The 14702-nt window shown below is 33.1% G+C and overlaps 1 non-coding gene across 1 annotated transcript; it reads left to right on the forward strand.

Annotated features, from left to right (window-relative positions):
- The first annotated feature begins 9867 nt into the window (after window positions 1–9867).
- Window positions 9868–9974, forward strand: LOC133030686 (small nucleolar RNA R71). Its single transcript, XR_009684233.1, has one exon. It is a non-coding gene; the product is annotated as a small nucleolar RNA R71 (small nucleolar RNA).
- Window positions 9975–14702: the final 4728 nt, after the last annotated feature.

Consider the following 14702-nt stretch of genomic DNA (forward strand, 5'->3'; position numbering starts at 1 on the left):
TGGATATATGTATAATTTATACAGATTTTCTCTATCATATCATTGACACACATATATTGTAAATATTATAAATGATAAGAACATAATATATATATATATATATGAAATTAATAATAAACATATAAAAACATATACATACATATATAATATATAGATATATAGATAAAAAGAAAAAAGAAAACAAATGACTCTTGAAATTGTTTCAGTCAGATAAGTATATATATAAATATATATTTAGTGTATCATGACCTTGAAACAATTCAAGAACTTTAACAAAATGCTTACATTGGGGCTTGGGCAGAGACTCATGCTTGAAGCTTGGGCAGAGACTCATGCTTGAAGTTTGGGCAGAGACTCGTGCTGATAACGTGTTATAAAATAATATAAAATAATATAAAGTAGATGAGAAGAAAGAAGAAGATGATGAAGAGAGAAAGAGAAAGTGAATGAGAATTTCTGAGTTGTTTATTCCAATGGGGTGAACCCTATTTATACAAATACAAAAGTGAAATATTAAGAAACTAAGAAAAAGGGAAACTAAGAAAAGAGGAATATTGATTACAATTAATGGTAATAAATAAAAAATTTGGGCATCCACATAATTATTAATATTTATAACAATATATATATATATTTATAATCTAAGAAAAGTAGATAATTAGATAAGACCATTCTTAATAGTTTCTCTATTTTATCTTTCAAAATATTTTACTAAAATTATGCATTTTATTTCACACATTTACTTTACATTATAGATAAGCTTTTCTAATTTTTTTTATATCATTTAAATAATATATTTATAATACACAAATAATAAAATATTATATTTATATTACATTTTTTTTATACAATTGTATATTAGACAAAACTATATTTACAATATTATCTAATAGAACTCGAAAAGGCCTGAATGAATTTGTAAAAAAAATTATTTATATTACATTATATTTATTTATTTATTTTTACCCTTGTTAACTAAACAAAATATATTATAAAAAAAAATTATAAGCACTCACAATAACTAATAAAAAATAGCTACAAATGTAAAAAATTAGTTAAGAGTTACAAAAATTATGTCAAAAAAGTATATTTATATAAATTAGCTATGTAGGTACATAAAAAGATAAAAAAATATCACAAAGATAAAAAAAATTAATACATAAAAAAGATAAACAAAGAGAGAGAGAGAGAGAGAGAGAGAGAGAGAGAGAGAGAGAGAGAGAGAGAGAGAGAGAGAGATCACAAAAATTGAAAACAAGTCTTCTTTTTTTTTTTCAATTTTTGTTGTAAACATCAATTTTTCTATTGATGATATAGACTTATAGATAAATGTTTTATTTATCATTTATTATTACTACTTAATATAATTATTTATATTTTTTTGAGGTATTTATATGACCAGCATTCTGAAGCATAATTTAGAAAAAAAAAAAATAATTATTTGTACTTTTCTGACTAGCATTCAGAAGAATAATTAATATTTGTTATCAATAACCTTATCATCAAGGTATAGTAGCTTTCTATAAAAAATAAAAAAAGAAAAAAGAGGATGGTAACTTTCTATCAAAAAAAAAAAGAGTATGGTAGCTAGGATGTGGATAGATTCATTAAACATTTCTTTGAATTATTTTCAGCCAATCGATGTTTTTATTATATATCTCCATATATAAATACTTGACGCCCAATCATAAATATGTGATGAATTTCTCTCAAAAAAAAAAAAATGTGATGAAAACCAAAAACAAAATTTCGTTAGATAATATGGGCACCTGAATTGGATATACACTCAAATATTTACACCACCTGATATATTTTTCTTTAAAAAAAATCTCATATTTATATATTTATTTAAATAAATATATGATCGGACTATCGTGTGTTTTGTAGAAGTCGGATCCTTTATTTTTTACAAAGATAAATATTTTTTTAGACTATATTATTAAAATACTTGATATGGACTTACATAATTAAGTGTTGCTTACACAATATCAATATGTCAATATTAACATATGTGAATAACTATATGCATGGTATGACGTTATGCAATTAGGACCATAATAGAATGTTGATTTTGTATTGGAAAATTTGAAATTCCATGCTTACAATACCCTAAAATTTATTTTCTAAATGCATAGTTATTAAAAAATTATTCATATATGACCACATTACTAATATCCCACAAATACCCCTCCCATTTCAAAAACTAAAATAAAAAACTCAAAACTTCTCTCTCTCCCTCTCGCTGAACGACGCCACAGCCTACGGTACATCCCACGACGCCACAGCCTTCACCTCCGATGACCACCGACCCACAACCACTGATAGCACCGCACAACCACCAGCACCGGTATTGACCCCCACCAGCACCGGTATCGACCACCAGCACCCATCGTACCCCATACCCGAGACACTATCGGGCCTGCCTTTTGTAACCCATCGGACCCCACAAAATTACATCGGACCCCATTTCTCAAACACTATCGGACCCCTGCCATTTGTAACCCATCGGATCCCCTGCCTTTTGTAACCCATCGGACCCACAAAAATCGCATCGGACCCCACAAATACCATCGAACCACCTTTTGTAACCATCGGACCCAGCCCATCGGACCCATCGGACCCATCGGGTCTTCGTCTTCCCCAACCCATTCTCGCCTGAATCGGACTGCATCGGACCCGGTGGTTCGGTCGAGATGGGTTCGTGGTGGAGGAGGTGGCCGATCGCGTGTGGGTTTTCGTTTTGGTCGGTTTTCGTGGTGGTCATGGCGTCGAGCGGTGCGGTGGTTGCGGCAGTCGAGCGGTGCGGTGGAGGAGGTGGATCGGAGGAGGTGGCTCGACAAGGAGGCTTTGTGGGTTTTGGGTTTGATTTGAGAGAGAAAGGAGGACGAGAGAGAGGTTGAGAAAAATGGGAGGGGTATTTTAGGGTTTAGGGAAAAGTATACCCATTTTTTCAATAGCTATAATTATTAGTTTGGGGAACAAATTTAGGTATAAAAAATGCATAGAAAATCAAATTTCTCGATCATCCACTAAATTATAGTGTACCACCATTGGTATTTGTACCCAAACTATGTCCACTTTGTTCTTTAAGGTAAATTAGCATGCATATATGTGTGTGGGGTTTTAGTAAAATGTGAGATATATATGGGTGATAAGGTGGTAAAAGGTTTTACTAGAGAGGATTCTTTTCATAAGGTCTGTCAAGGCTTAGAAGAATTTATGGTGAATCAAGGAGACTCACAAATAGGGAATGCTCAAAATATACTATTTAATGTCTTATATAAAATAATTCATCTTGGATTTTTATGAACATTAATTGTGTTCATTAATTCTTATTGATTATAGAATGTTCATTGTGTTTAAATTTATAACATATGCCATCACAGTTTGGATTGTTGGTTGAGGACTGTCGTACTATTGTAGCTAGTTTGAATAATGTTCTTATTTCTTATGTTAATCGATCTGCAAATAGGGCTGCCCATTGTGTTGCTAGGGCGTCTTATTTATCGTCAGGTTGTACTTTTAATGAGCTAAATGCTCCGCTTTCTTTGTGTGACATTGTTAAGGCTGATGCCTGTTAATCTTTAATGAAAATCCTTTATTCAAAAAAAAAATAACATATATATTCTGTAAAAATTATTAATTGGACTCTCTATTTTGTTAAATAATAAATTAGACACTATATTTTTCTTAATAATACAAAATAGAACCTTGAGCTAATTTTTTTATTAAAATAAAACTTAATAATAACTCAATCTAGAGGTATTATGACTTGTCTGGATATATTTTCTGCATCTGTTCGTGCTAGAATTTATCTTCAAGTTGGTTATACTAAAAAAAAATTCAAAAATACAAAGTCCAATTTATCATTTAACCAAAAAAAAAAAAAAAAAAAAAAAAAAAAACTCGATCAATATTTTTTGCAAAATATAAGATCTAAAATATTATTAATCCTTTTTTAAATGACAAATCAAATTTTATATTTTCTAAAATAATATAAAGTAGTACTGTGAACTCAATTTTCATCTATTTTTTTAACATAAATAATTTGAAGAACGTTTCTAGCACGAAAAAATACAAATCATGTAATCAGTTTGGCCATAGATACTACCAGCTTAGTTTAATATTAAGTTTTATTTTATATTAATAAAAATTAAGTTTAAAATTATTTTATACTAATTTAAAAATATAAAATTTAATCTATTATTTAATAAAATAATCGATCAATCAACTTTATAAAATTCAAGATTTACAAAATGTGACATTTTAAGATAACATATACATATATATGAAACATATATAAAATATATTATAAAAATTTCATGTGACAAAATTGTAGAAAATGTTTGTATTATTATTGACCCAAGTTACCCAACCACTACTACATGTAAAATTAGTGTCTGCCACTCAAAGTGGAAACATAAATGATCATCACCGCATAATTTGGAGGAAAAATTTCCAAAAACTTTAACCTTTAGAGAGAAAGTGAGAGGAACATTTATCTTACATTTAATTTTTGTGGTATAAACTTGCATGCACCCACCATTTATATATAATAGACATGTTGAATGAAGTGATGTATTACTTTTTCCGTACATATATATATAAATTTTAGGAAGAAGTGCTTCTGAAAACAACATTAAAACTAACTCACCAACCTAACAAGTTTATTTATTTATTTATTTTTATGTGCATTGTCATTTAGCAATTGTAGACATTAAATTTTCTCTTGTGTTGGTTAATTGCAGCTTTTTAAATTTTCCTTTTGTTTTGAGTGTGTGGATATTAAATTAAATGCGCCCTAGAGTGGGGGGGCCGACGACACACCAAGATTAAGACACTTTTCTTATAATCATAAGGTTAGAAAATATACACTACCAAGAAAAACAATTTTTTTGTGTAGTTGTCGTATTATTTACTTAACTAATTTCTTCCCTTTTCGTTTATTCACGAATTACTATACCTAATTATTTTTAAAACTCATATATTTCCAATATAGATCTAATATTTGATTTATGAGGGAGAGCAAAATAGTTCAAATACAATAACAGGATTTGAAGTCTGCACGAGATAAATAAATTCTCATTTTATGAATTTGAATTATTTTGTGGTTGACACAACTAATCTGTTTTTTTTTTAAATGCATCATCATTTTTGAATTGATACATTTAATTCAAAATTGACATAATATATATACCCTTACATATAATCGATGTAAATCGAACCTTTTGGAGAGAGAGAGAGAGAGAGAGAGAGAGAGAGAGAGAGAGAGAGAGAGAGAGAGAGAGAGAGAGAGAGAGAGAGAGAGAGAGAGAGAGAGAGAGAGAGAGAGAGAGAGAGAGAGAGAGAGAGAGAGGCAAACTCAGAGTTGGGTCATTGGCCGCCGAAGAAGAGGAGCACCAGCTCCGATCGAGGGAAAGAAAGAGATATGAGAGTGTGAGACCCATTAAGAAATTTTAGGATTTTCCAAAATAAGAGAGACGCACATATCTAGAATATGCCATTTTTATGCTAAAATGAGATGGTGAAAATGTGTTTTATTTGAAGGCAAGCATTGCCGACGGTTTAGAATCGCCAGACATTGTATAGCTGATGTTTTTTACTCTCAAAAATACAATCCACGACGGTTCTAAATCTTCGGGGATTCATTTTAACCCCATTTTTGAAGTTTTTATGTAGTGCTTTTACATCGTCAACAATACTATACTGTTACGAAAATTATGATCACTACGCAAGTATACGCAATCAAATAGTAAACTCACACAGGTGAGGTCGAACCACAGGAAATTGGACTAATTACTACTAAATTATATTATTGATTCTATCTGGTAAAAGAATACTTTTTATGAATTAAATAAGACAATTCAGAAAATTAAAAATAACAAAAGGAAGATTAATCAAGATAAGAAAATAGGGAGACGAATCCTGTTGTTAAGTTACCAATGTTAATGTTTAAATGCTATCATTCTCTTGAAGTGAATGACAGATTATGAATTAACCTAGCTCTTTTCAGATCTTCTAGGTTCTAAATCTCATGCTCTCTAATTAATCTCTTAATTAAACAAACATGAAATCAGCATTAAGCAATAATCTAAATGTCACAAAGGCTATGTAAATACTTTCGTTTCACATCAAAACCTAGACTATCCAATTTTAGCATTCTCAATTCTCACTTTTCAGATTTCGAATTGAGATCATAAAACATGTAAAAGGTGATCAATCTTGCACATGGAAATTAAACACAAATATGAATAGTGTTCACAATCAAGATGGAGGAATGGCAATTATTGATTAACTAGGAAAAACTTAAACAACATTCATCATTCTCCCTAAATAGGAGTTTAGTTCAAAACCTCCATAATCAAATCCATAATTAACATTGAAATAGAAAAGAACATAGAAAAATTAAAGAGAAGAGAAAGAACTAGTTGAAGCAATTGATTCGGGTCGCCACAAGCCGCTCTTCTAGCCTCCTCCTTTGTTTCTAGGGTTCCAATTCTGAATAATCCTTAATTTTCACGAACCCTCACTATTTAAACCAATTCTTATCTTTAAAATTCGTGAAATTACGAAATTGCCCAAAAATCCCGTCACTGGGTCCCCGTCGCGACTGGCAATGCCCCCGTCGCGACGGGGTTAAGCAACTTTGTCTCGAACTTCTCTCTGCCAATCCCCGTCGCGACGGGGATATTGTCCCGTCGCGACGGGATTTGGCAGCAACATATTTTTTTGGTTTTTCTTCTCAATTCTTTCACCACTTGTCCTCAATTCTTGTAAATACTTTCTTTAAACACCCGGGGACCTGACACAAAAGAATCAAGCGTAAAATAGTCCTAAAACTAGAAACAAAGAGTGAAAACTAACCGAAAATACGTCCCGAAACTTAGACTAATTTTAGCCTAACAAATTCCCCCAAACTAGATTCTTACTCGCCCTCGAGTAAGATAAATACTACTAACTACTAATCCACTAACTACGCTATCAGATAATCACAATACTACTGCCTCATGTTCTGTTTTCTTCCACTGCTCAAACTAGAATTTCAATTCAACCAACTCTAATAATTAATTTAGATGCTCAGTTTTTCACATACTGCACAAACACAAGATGACTTCACAATCGAAATAATGTTATAATGGTTTTACTCTTTCCAGCCATTCCACTACCGGATAACTCATATGCTTGCAGGCTTACCTCTCTCCACTAATGTTGACAACATCCTTTCAGAATCAATAGGGATTTTTGAGGTTTATAAAGTATGGCTTAGATATTTGGAAAAGGAAAAAAAAACAATTTTGGCTAAAGATATCATAAGCACAAAAATAACCCACAAGCTTCCTCTAATTTCAAATTTCCCAAAGTAGTGTTCCCACAACTAACCAAGATTTAGAATTTTTTTCTTTTCCCAACATCACTGAATTTTATTATTTTTCTTGAATCATGTTTTTTTCTTTTTTTTTTCAATGTTTCTCTTTTTTTTTTCAGTGATATTGATCTTACAACTTATCTATTTTTTTCTCAATCTTGCACGTTTTTTTCTATCTTCTCTCACACCATGCATTTTGCTTCCCCAAACTAATTATATAGCTTATGATATCATTGATAAATAGTGAGGACAAAATTAACAGTGTGGATACATATTTCGGTTCAACAGGTGAAGAACAAAACAAGTTTAGGCTCAAGAGGGTTAACTAAGGATAATCATTTCATGGTAGGCTTGAAAGGCTCAAACTATCCAACAAATGCCTAAATCATATTCCTATTGAATGTTGTCAAGGATTTCGCCTCAAAAGAATAACACATGCAAGTTCTAAGCTATCTAGTCAATCTTACCACAAACCATAGTAAAACAATTATAACATATTTCACAGATCATCAAATTGCATAAACTAGAATTTCTAAGCATCCAAACTAATCCAAAGAGTTAGCAGAATCAAGCACACAGTTATTTTACAATTTCAGATCACATCACACTAATCAGCAGTATACAACTATCGTCAAGCTTATTGTCATTCCTTAACTAAAACAAAAAAAACTAAAACAGATAATTAAAATGCAGAAATTAAAGTGCATAATTTAAAAATTTTAAGTCTCTCCCCCCAAACTAAATATGACATTGTCCCCAATGTGCTATTATACTCAAGGTGAGAAGGACTTACCTGAACCCCCATCAGAAGGGGTTGGGCGGACCCTTTTCATCCAAAAGAGCCCTCGTACTAAATGAAGAAAATTTACCACCAATCGTGTTGATTTCAGAGTTTCGCACAAGAGTAAGCTCACCTTCAGAACTACCACACATCAATCTTTTCCAATGACGCCAAATCGTTCGAAGTCGCGCTTTAGGCTTTGCTTTCTTCTTATCAGCTTTAACAAAAGAACCCTTCACCATCTCAATCTTGCAACAGGTAGGAATGTCGGTTGGGGCAAAAACATTAAAATTGACCTCTTCATCTTGCACTCTCAACTTTAACTCTCCCTTTTGAACATCTATTAATGCTCGGCCCGTGGCTAAGAATGGTCTTCCCAAAATAATGGGAATAGTTGAATCTTCCTCCATATCAAGAATTAGGAAATCAGCAGGGAAGATAAACTTACCAACCTTCACCAGTACATCTTCAATTATCCCACGAGGATGAGTCAAAGAACGATCCGCTAGTTGTAAAGTCACTGTTGTGGGCTTTGCTTTTTCCAATCCTAGCCTTTTGAAGACAGACAAGGGCATTAGATTAATGCTTGCTCCCAGATCACATAGAGCTTTAGTTTCCACCGAATCCCCTATAGAGCATGGAATATTGAAACTACCCGGATCTTTAAGCTTGGGCGGTAGTTTCTTTTGCAAAATGGCGCTACACTCCTCAGTTAATGCCACTGTTTCATAGTCCTCCAATTTTCTCTTCTTAGACAATATCTCCTTCATAAACTTCACATAACGGGGCATTTGTTCCAAGGCTTCAGCAAAAGGAATGTTGATGTGTAGTCTTTTAAAGACCTCTAGAAATTTTGTGAACTGCTTGTCTAGATTGGTCTTTCGGAGTCTCTGAGGAAAGGGTATTTTCACATGATGATCAATACTGATTGGTGGAGACTGCTGTGGTGGTGCTGGACTATCAGTAATCTTCTTATCTGATGATGCTTGAGTTGGTGTTGTTTGATCTTTAATCTCTTCATCCACTGGTTGTATCATCTCAGGCCCATCATATTTCTTTCCATTCCTTAAGGAAATTGCTTTACATTGCTCTTTTCCTTTTACATCATTAGTGCTAGGCGAATTTCCTTGAGCTTGTTTTTCCACTTGAGTAGCCAATTGTTCCATTTGAGTTTCTAGAGTTTTAATAGAGGCTCTAGTTTCCATCATGAATTGGAGCAATAAATCAGCGTGGATAGTGGAACCTCCACTAGAACTTTGTTGTTGCAGCTGTTGTTGGTTTTGTTGGGGCTGGTTTCTCTGCTGGTAGAACCCCTGTTGGTTGTGCCCATAATTATTGTTTTGGGAATAGTTTCCAATGGCTTTTGCTTGATCCATTGGCAAATCATCCACATCCGCTCGACACTCGGAAAAGTGATGGGGACCTCCACATATCTCACAAACCACTCGAGCTTGTTTGGCTTGCACCGCGATCGCCTTTGTTAGTGGCCTCAACCCGAGCCGTCGCCTTTGTAATGGCATCCACCTCTAGCACACCAGCTACCTTCTTAGTTTGACTCCTTTCAGTTGGCCACTGCTGATTGTTTAGAGCCATCTCCTCCAATAGATCATAAGCCTCATTAGCACTCTTTCTCAAGGCTCCACCAGCTGCTGCATCTATCAGGGTTCTAGTGTTACCAACCAACCCGTTATAGAAATTATGAACCAACATCCACTTCTCAATACCATGATGAGGACACTTTCTGATTAAGTCCTTGAACCTCTCCCAAGACTCATAGAGAGACTCATTCTCTTGTTGACAGAAATTGTTGATCTCTCCTCGCAGCTTAGCAGACTTTGCTGGGGGAAAGAACTTAGACATAAATTTAGTTGCTAAGTCTGTCCATGTTGCTATGGAATTTGGTGGCAAGGAGATTAACCAGCTCTTGGCTCTTTCTCTAAGTGAGAATGGAAACAGTCTCAAACGAATGGCATCATCACTAACTCCATTGACTTTAAAAGTCTCACAAAGTTCCATGAAGTTCGAGAGATGCAGATTAGGATCTTCAGAAGGGAGGCCACCAAACTGAACTGAAGACTGCACCATTTGAAGTATGGTAGGTTTGATCTCAAAGTTATTCGCATCCACTGCCGGTGGTCTGATACATGACTGCACTCCCGTCAGAGTAGGGAGAATGTAATCTCTCAAGCTACGGCCATTAGCTTGGTCTTCCACGGCACCACCATTATTGCCGTTATTTGCAGCATTCGCATTCACATTAGCAGCCATGATTTCTGTTGTTTCAGCAGTTGCTGAAACTCCTTCTTGCCTCTTGTTCTTTCGGTTTCTCCTACAAGTTTTCTCAATTTCAGGATCAACTGGTAATATGACTGCTTGTCCTTGACGGCGCATGCACTTAGGATTCCTGAAATAGATCAAGAAAATATTGCAAGAAAAAGGTTAGAAAAAATCAGCAAGAGAAAATATACCAAAGTAGAAGTTAGTATAATTTTGTGTAATATTAATCTTTAAACGATTCCCCGGCAACGGCGCCAAAAACTTGTTACGAAAATTATGATCACTACGCAAGTATACACAATCAAGTAGTAAAATCACACAGGTGAGGTCGAACCACAGGGAATTGGACTAATTACTACTAAATTATACTATTGATTCTATCTGGTAAAAGAATACTTTTTATGAATTAAATAAGACAATTCAGAAAATTAAAAATAACAAAAGGAAGATTAATCAAGATAAGAAAATAGGGAGACGAATCCTGTTGTTAAGTTACCAATGTTAATGTTTAAATGCTATCCTTCTCTTGAAGTGAATGACAGATTATGAATTAACCTAGCTCTTTTCAGATCTTCTAGGTTCTAAATCTCATGCTCTCTAATTAATCTCTTAATTAAACAAACATGAAATCAGCATTAAGCAATAATCTAAATGTCACAAAGGCTATGTAAATACTTTCGTTTCACATCAAAACCTAGACTATCCAATTTTAGCTTTCTCAATTCTCACTTTTCAGATTTCGAATTGAGATCATAAAACATGTAAAAGGTGATCAATCTTGCACATGGAAATTAAACACAAATATGAATAGTGTTCACAATCAAGATGGAGGAATGGCAATTATTGATTAACTAGGAAAAACTTAAACAACATTCATCATTCTCCCTAAATAGGAGTTTAGTTCAAAACCTCCATAATCAAATCCATAATTAACATTGAAATAGAAAAGAACATAGAAAAATTAAAGAGAAGAGAAAGAACTAGTTGAAGCAATTGATTCGGGTCGCCACAAGCCGCTCTTCTAGCCTCCTCCTTTGTTTCTAGGGTTCCAATTCTGAATAATCCTTAATTTTCACGAACCCTCACTATTTAAACCAATTCTTATCTTTAAAATTCGTGAAATTACGAAATTGCCCAAAAATCCCGTCACTGGGGTCCCCGTCGCGACTGGCAATGCCCCCGTCGCGACGGGGTTAAGCAACTTTGTCTCGAACTTCTCTCTGCTAATCCCCGTCGCGACGGGGATATTGTCCCGTCGCGACGGGATTTGGCAGCAACATATTTTTTTGGTTTTTCTTCTCAATTCTTTCACCACTTGTCCTCAATTCTTGTAAATACTTTCTTTAAACACCCGGGGACCTGACACAAAAGAATCAAGCGTAAAATAGTCCTAAAACTAGAAACAAAGAGTGAAAACTAACCGAAAATACGTCCCGAAACTTAGACTAATTTTAGCCTAACATATACGAGTATTTAAAGTCGACGACTATTCTCCATTATAGGCGTCGGTTTAAACACTCACAAAACTTTATTAGCGATGGTCCTTGAAAAAAAACTAATTTGAGGACAGGCGGGAATAAGGCTTTTTGTAATAGTGACTGTTCGTACTCTTATAGCAGTAGCATCAATTCGCCAATGGACTATAACTCAAATAGATGTTAAGAATATCTTTCTGAATGGTGACTTGTAAGAGGAGGTCTACATGGTTCCTCCTCTTGGTGTTCCTCATAAGCAAGGAGAGGTTTGTAAGCTAAGAAAAACTTGGTATGGTCTTACACAGGCTCCCCGAGCATGGTTCAAAGTTCAGATATTTTTTGTCTCTTGATTTTGTCTCATGTGATCATGATTCAACTTTATTTGTCATGTGCACATCTGCAGGTTGTTATGCTTTCCTTGTATGTTGATGATATGGTTATTACGCGGGATGATTTACAAGGAATTAAAGTGTTAAAGTCAGAATTAGCTTCTCAATTTAAGATGAAGGATTTGGGTTATTTGTGCTAATTTTTGGGTATTAAAGTTGTATTTTTTCCAAAAAATTATCTTCTTTCTCATTCAAAGTACAATTCTGACATTATTGAGTGTGCTCGCCTTACTAATACTAGAATTGTTGACACTCACTCTGAATTGAATGTTCAGCATTCTCCTTCTAATGGCTCTCTTTAGGAAGATCTTACTTTGTATTGCACCATTGTTGACAGTTTGGTTTATCTCACCATTACTAGTCTAGACATTTCATATGTTGTTCATATTGTTAGTCAATTTGTTCCTGTATACAGGATTACTAATCTTTGTATTCTACGGTATCTTTGGGGTACCATCTTTTAGAGTCTACTATTATCTTCCACCTCTTTTCTGGAGTTGTGAACTTATTGTGATGTTGATCATGGTCGTGATCCCACATATCGAAAGTCTATCACTGTTTTTAATCTTTTTGGGAGATTTCCTTATTTCTTGGAAGATTAAGAAATAATTTGTTTTCTTAATCTTCTACAGAAGTTGAGTATCATGACATGGCATCTACTACTAAAGAGATTATTTAGTTGAGATGGTCACTTGAAGATATGGATGCCATTCACTCTTATCTTACTCCTATGTATTGTTATAGTCAAAGTGTCATTCAGATTACTGATAACTAGGTGTTTCATGAATTAACGCACCAAGTATATTGAGATTAATTGTCATTTTACTCGTCACAATGTGAAGTTATGCACTAGTATAGTTTTCCCTTTGTTCCTTCTTCATTGCAACTTGGTGATATTTTTTTTTTAAGTTACATACGATTTCAGGGAGGGTGGTAAATATTAATTAAGGTTGTTTTAGTCTTTTTTATTATTTTAATTTTTTATATTAGTTGCCTAAATAAGAAGAATCTTTTATTAATTGTATTATTTTTTTTTTGAATCATATTGTATTATTTATTTTAATTTCCAATGGTATAGAAAAAACTTTTAAGTTTTTTTCTCCCCTCTATCTAAACCCTACAAAGTAATTTGCAGAGATTAATATATGGAATTATTTCACAAAAATTATAAAAATATAGTTTCACAAAATTAATGGAGCCAGTCAAAGCATTCTATAACTCCTATATTATTTATATATTTATGTGTATTTTTGTTATATTCACTGAATTATTTCAGTTTTTTCTTTTGTGTGCTAATAACAAATTTTGGAATATATATAATTTATTTACAGATACATGTTCTTGTTTAATTAGACAGAATCACGTGCACGTTGAAACATGTAAAATACCTTCTCTTCTTCTTATATTTTCTTTACAAAAAACACTTTTTTAGATAAATAAATAAATAAATAAAATAAAATGCCCACCATTTCCCACCCACATAATACACACGGCCTTTGGCACAACCTAAATGCTACTTATACAGTCTCACTATATTCTCCACTTACAAAAATCCCTTATTGAGCCCTAAACACTACTCTCTCTCTCTCTCTCTCTCTCTCTCTCTCTCTCTCTCTCTCATGATGTGTGAAAATTAACAGGGAAAAAAAAGAGGTTGAAAGGATTCTTCTAGCTAAACTTTTTAACCCTGCCTGAGAGTCTGAGTAGTGTATTTGCTTACAAAAGTAAACGAGGGCTCAGATTTGAAATGATTCCCATCAATGCTTCTGTGGGCTGCCCTGCTTATATATTAATTTCTCTATTTTTATTTAATTAGTATTTTATTCTTGAAAACCCTTGTTTGATTATGCTGACAACAGTTAAAAAAAAGTTACATTAATTGATTATATCTGGCACAAACCCACATTCATATATAATAGCATCTATACAGGGTTCTTTTAATTTACTTTATACATGTACGTACATGTCTTTATTTATGTAATATTATTATATATAAAAAAGAGAGAGTTGTACGTAGCCCCCTAAACCCTAAAAAATTAACATATTTGTCTCTGAATTTGTAATTCTTTGTTTTGGAGCTCATTAATTCCAGTGGGTGTAAGTGCTTTATACTTAAATGGAATTTTTATATATACCAGAAAAAAAAAAATTAACATACAATTAAGACCTAAAAAAATTAATGTAGATTCTCTTCCTCTAATTATTTTGTTTAGAACGCAAATCATAATTAATTAAGGAAAATTTGAGGACTCTTAGTGGTACTAATCCCAATGTAGTAGTAAAGTAGTGCAGACATATAGTCAAACTCTCTTCCTGTCACAAAAGTAATTATACAATCCAAGTCCAACTCACTTCTGATCAAAAAACCAGATATAAATATATATAATAATAGTAACAATAATTTATACAAAGAT

Source organism: Cannabis sativa, chromosome 8 (assembly GCF_029168945.1).
Source record: "Cannabis sativa cultivar Pink pepper isolate KNU-18-1 chromosome 8, ASM2916894v1, whole genome shotgun sequence".
NCBI lineage: Eukaryota > Viridiplantae > Streptophyta > Magnoliopsida > Rosales > Cannabaceae > Cannabis > Cannabis sativa.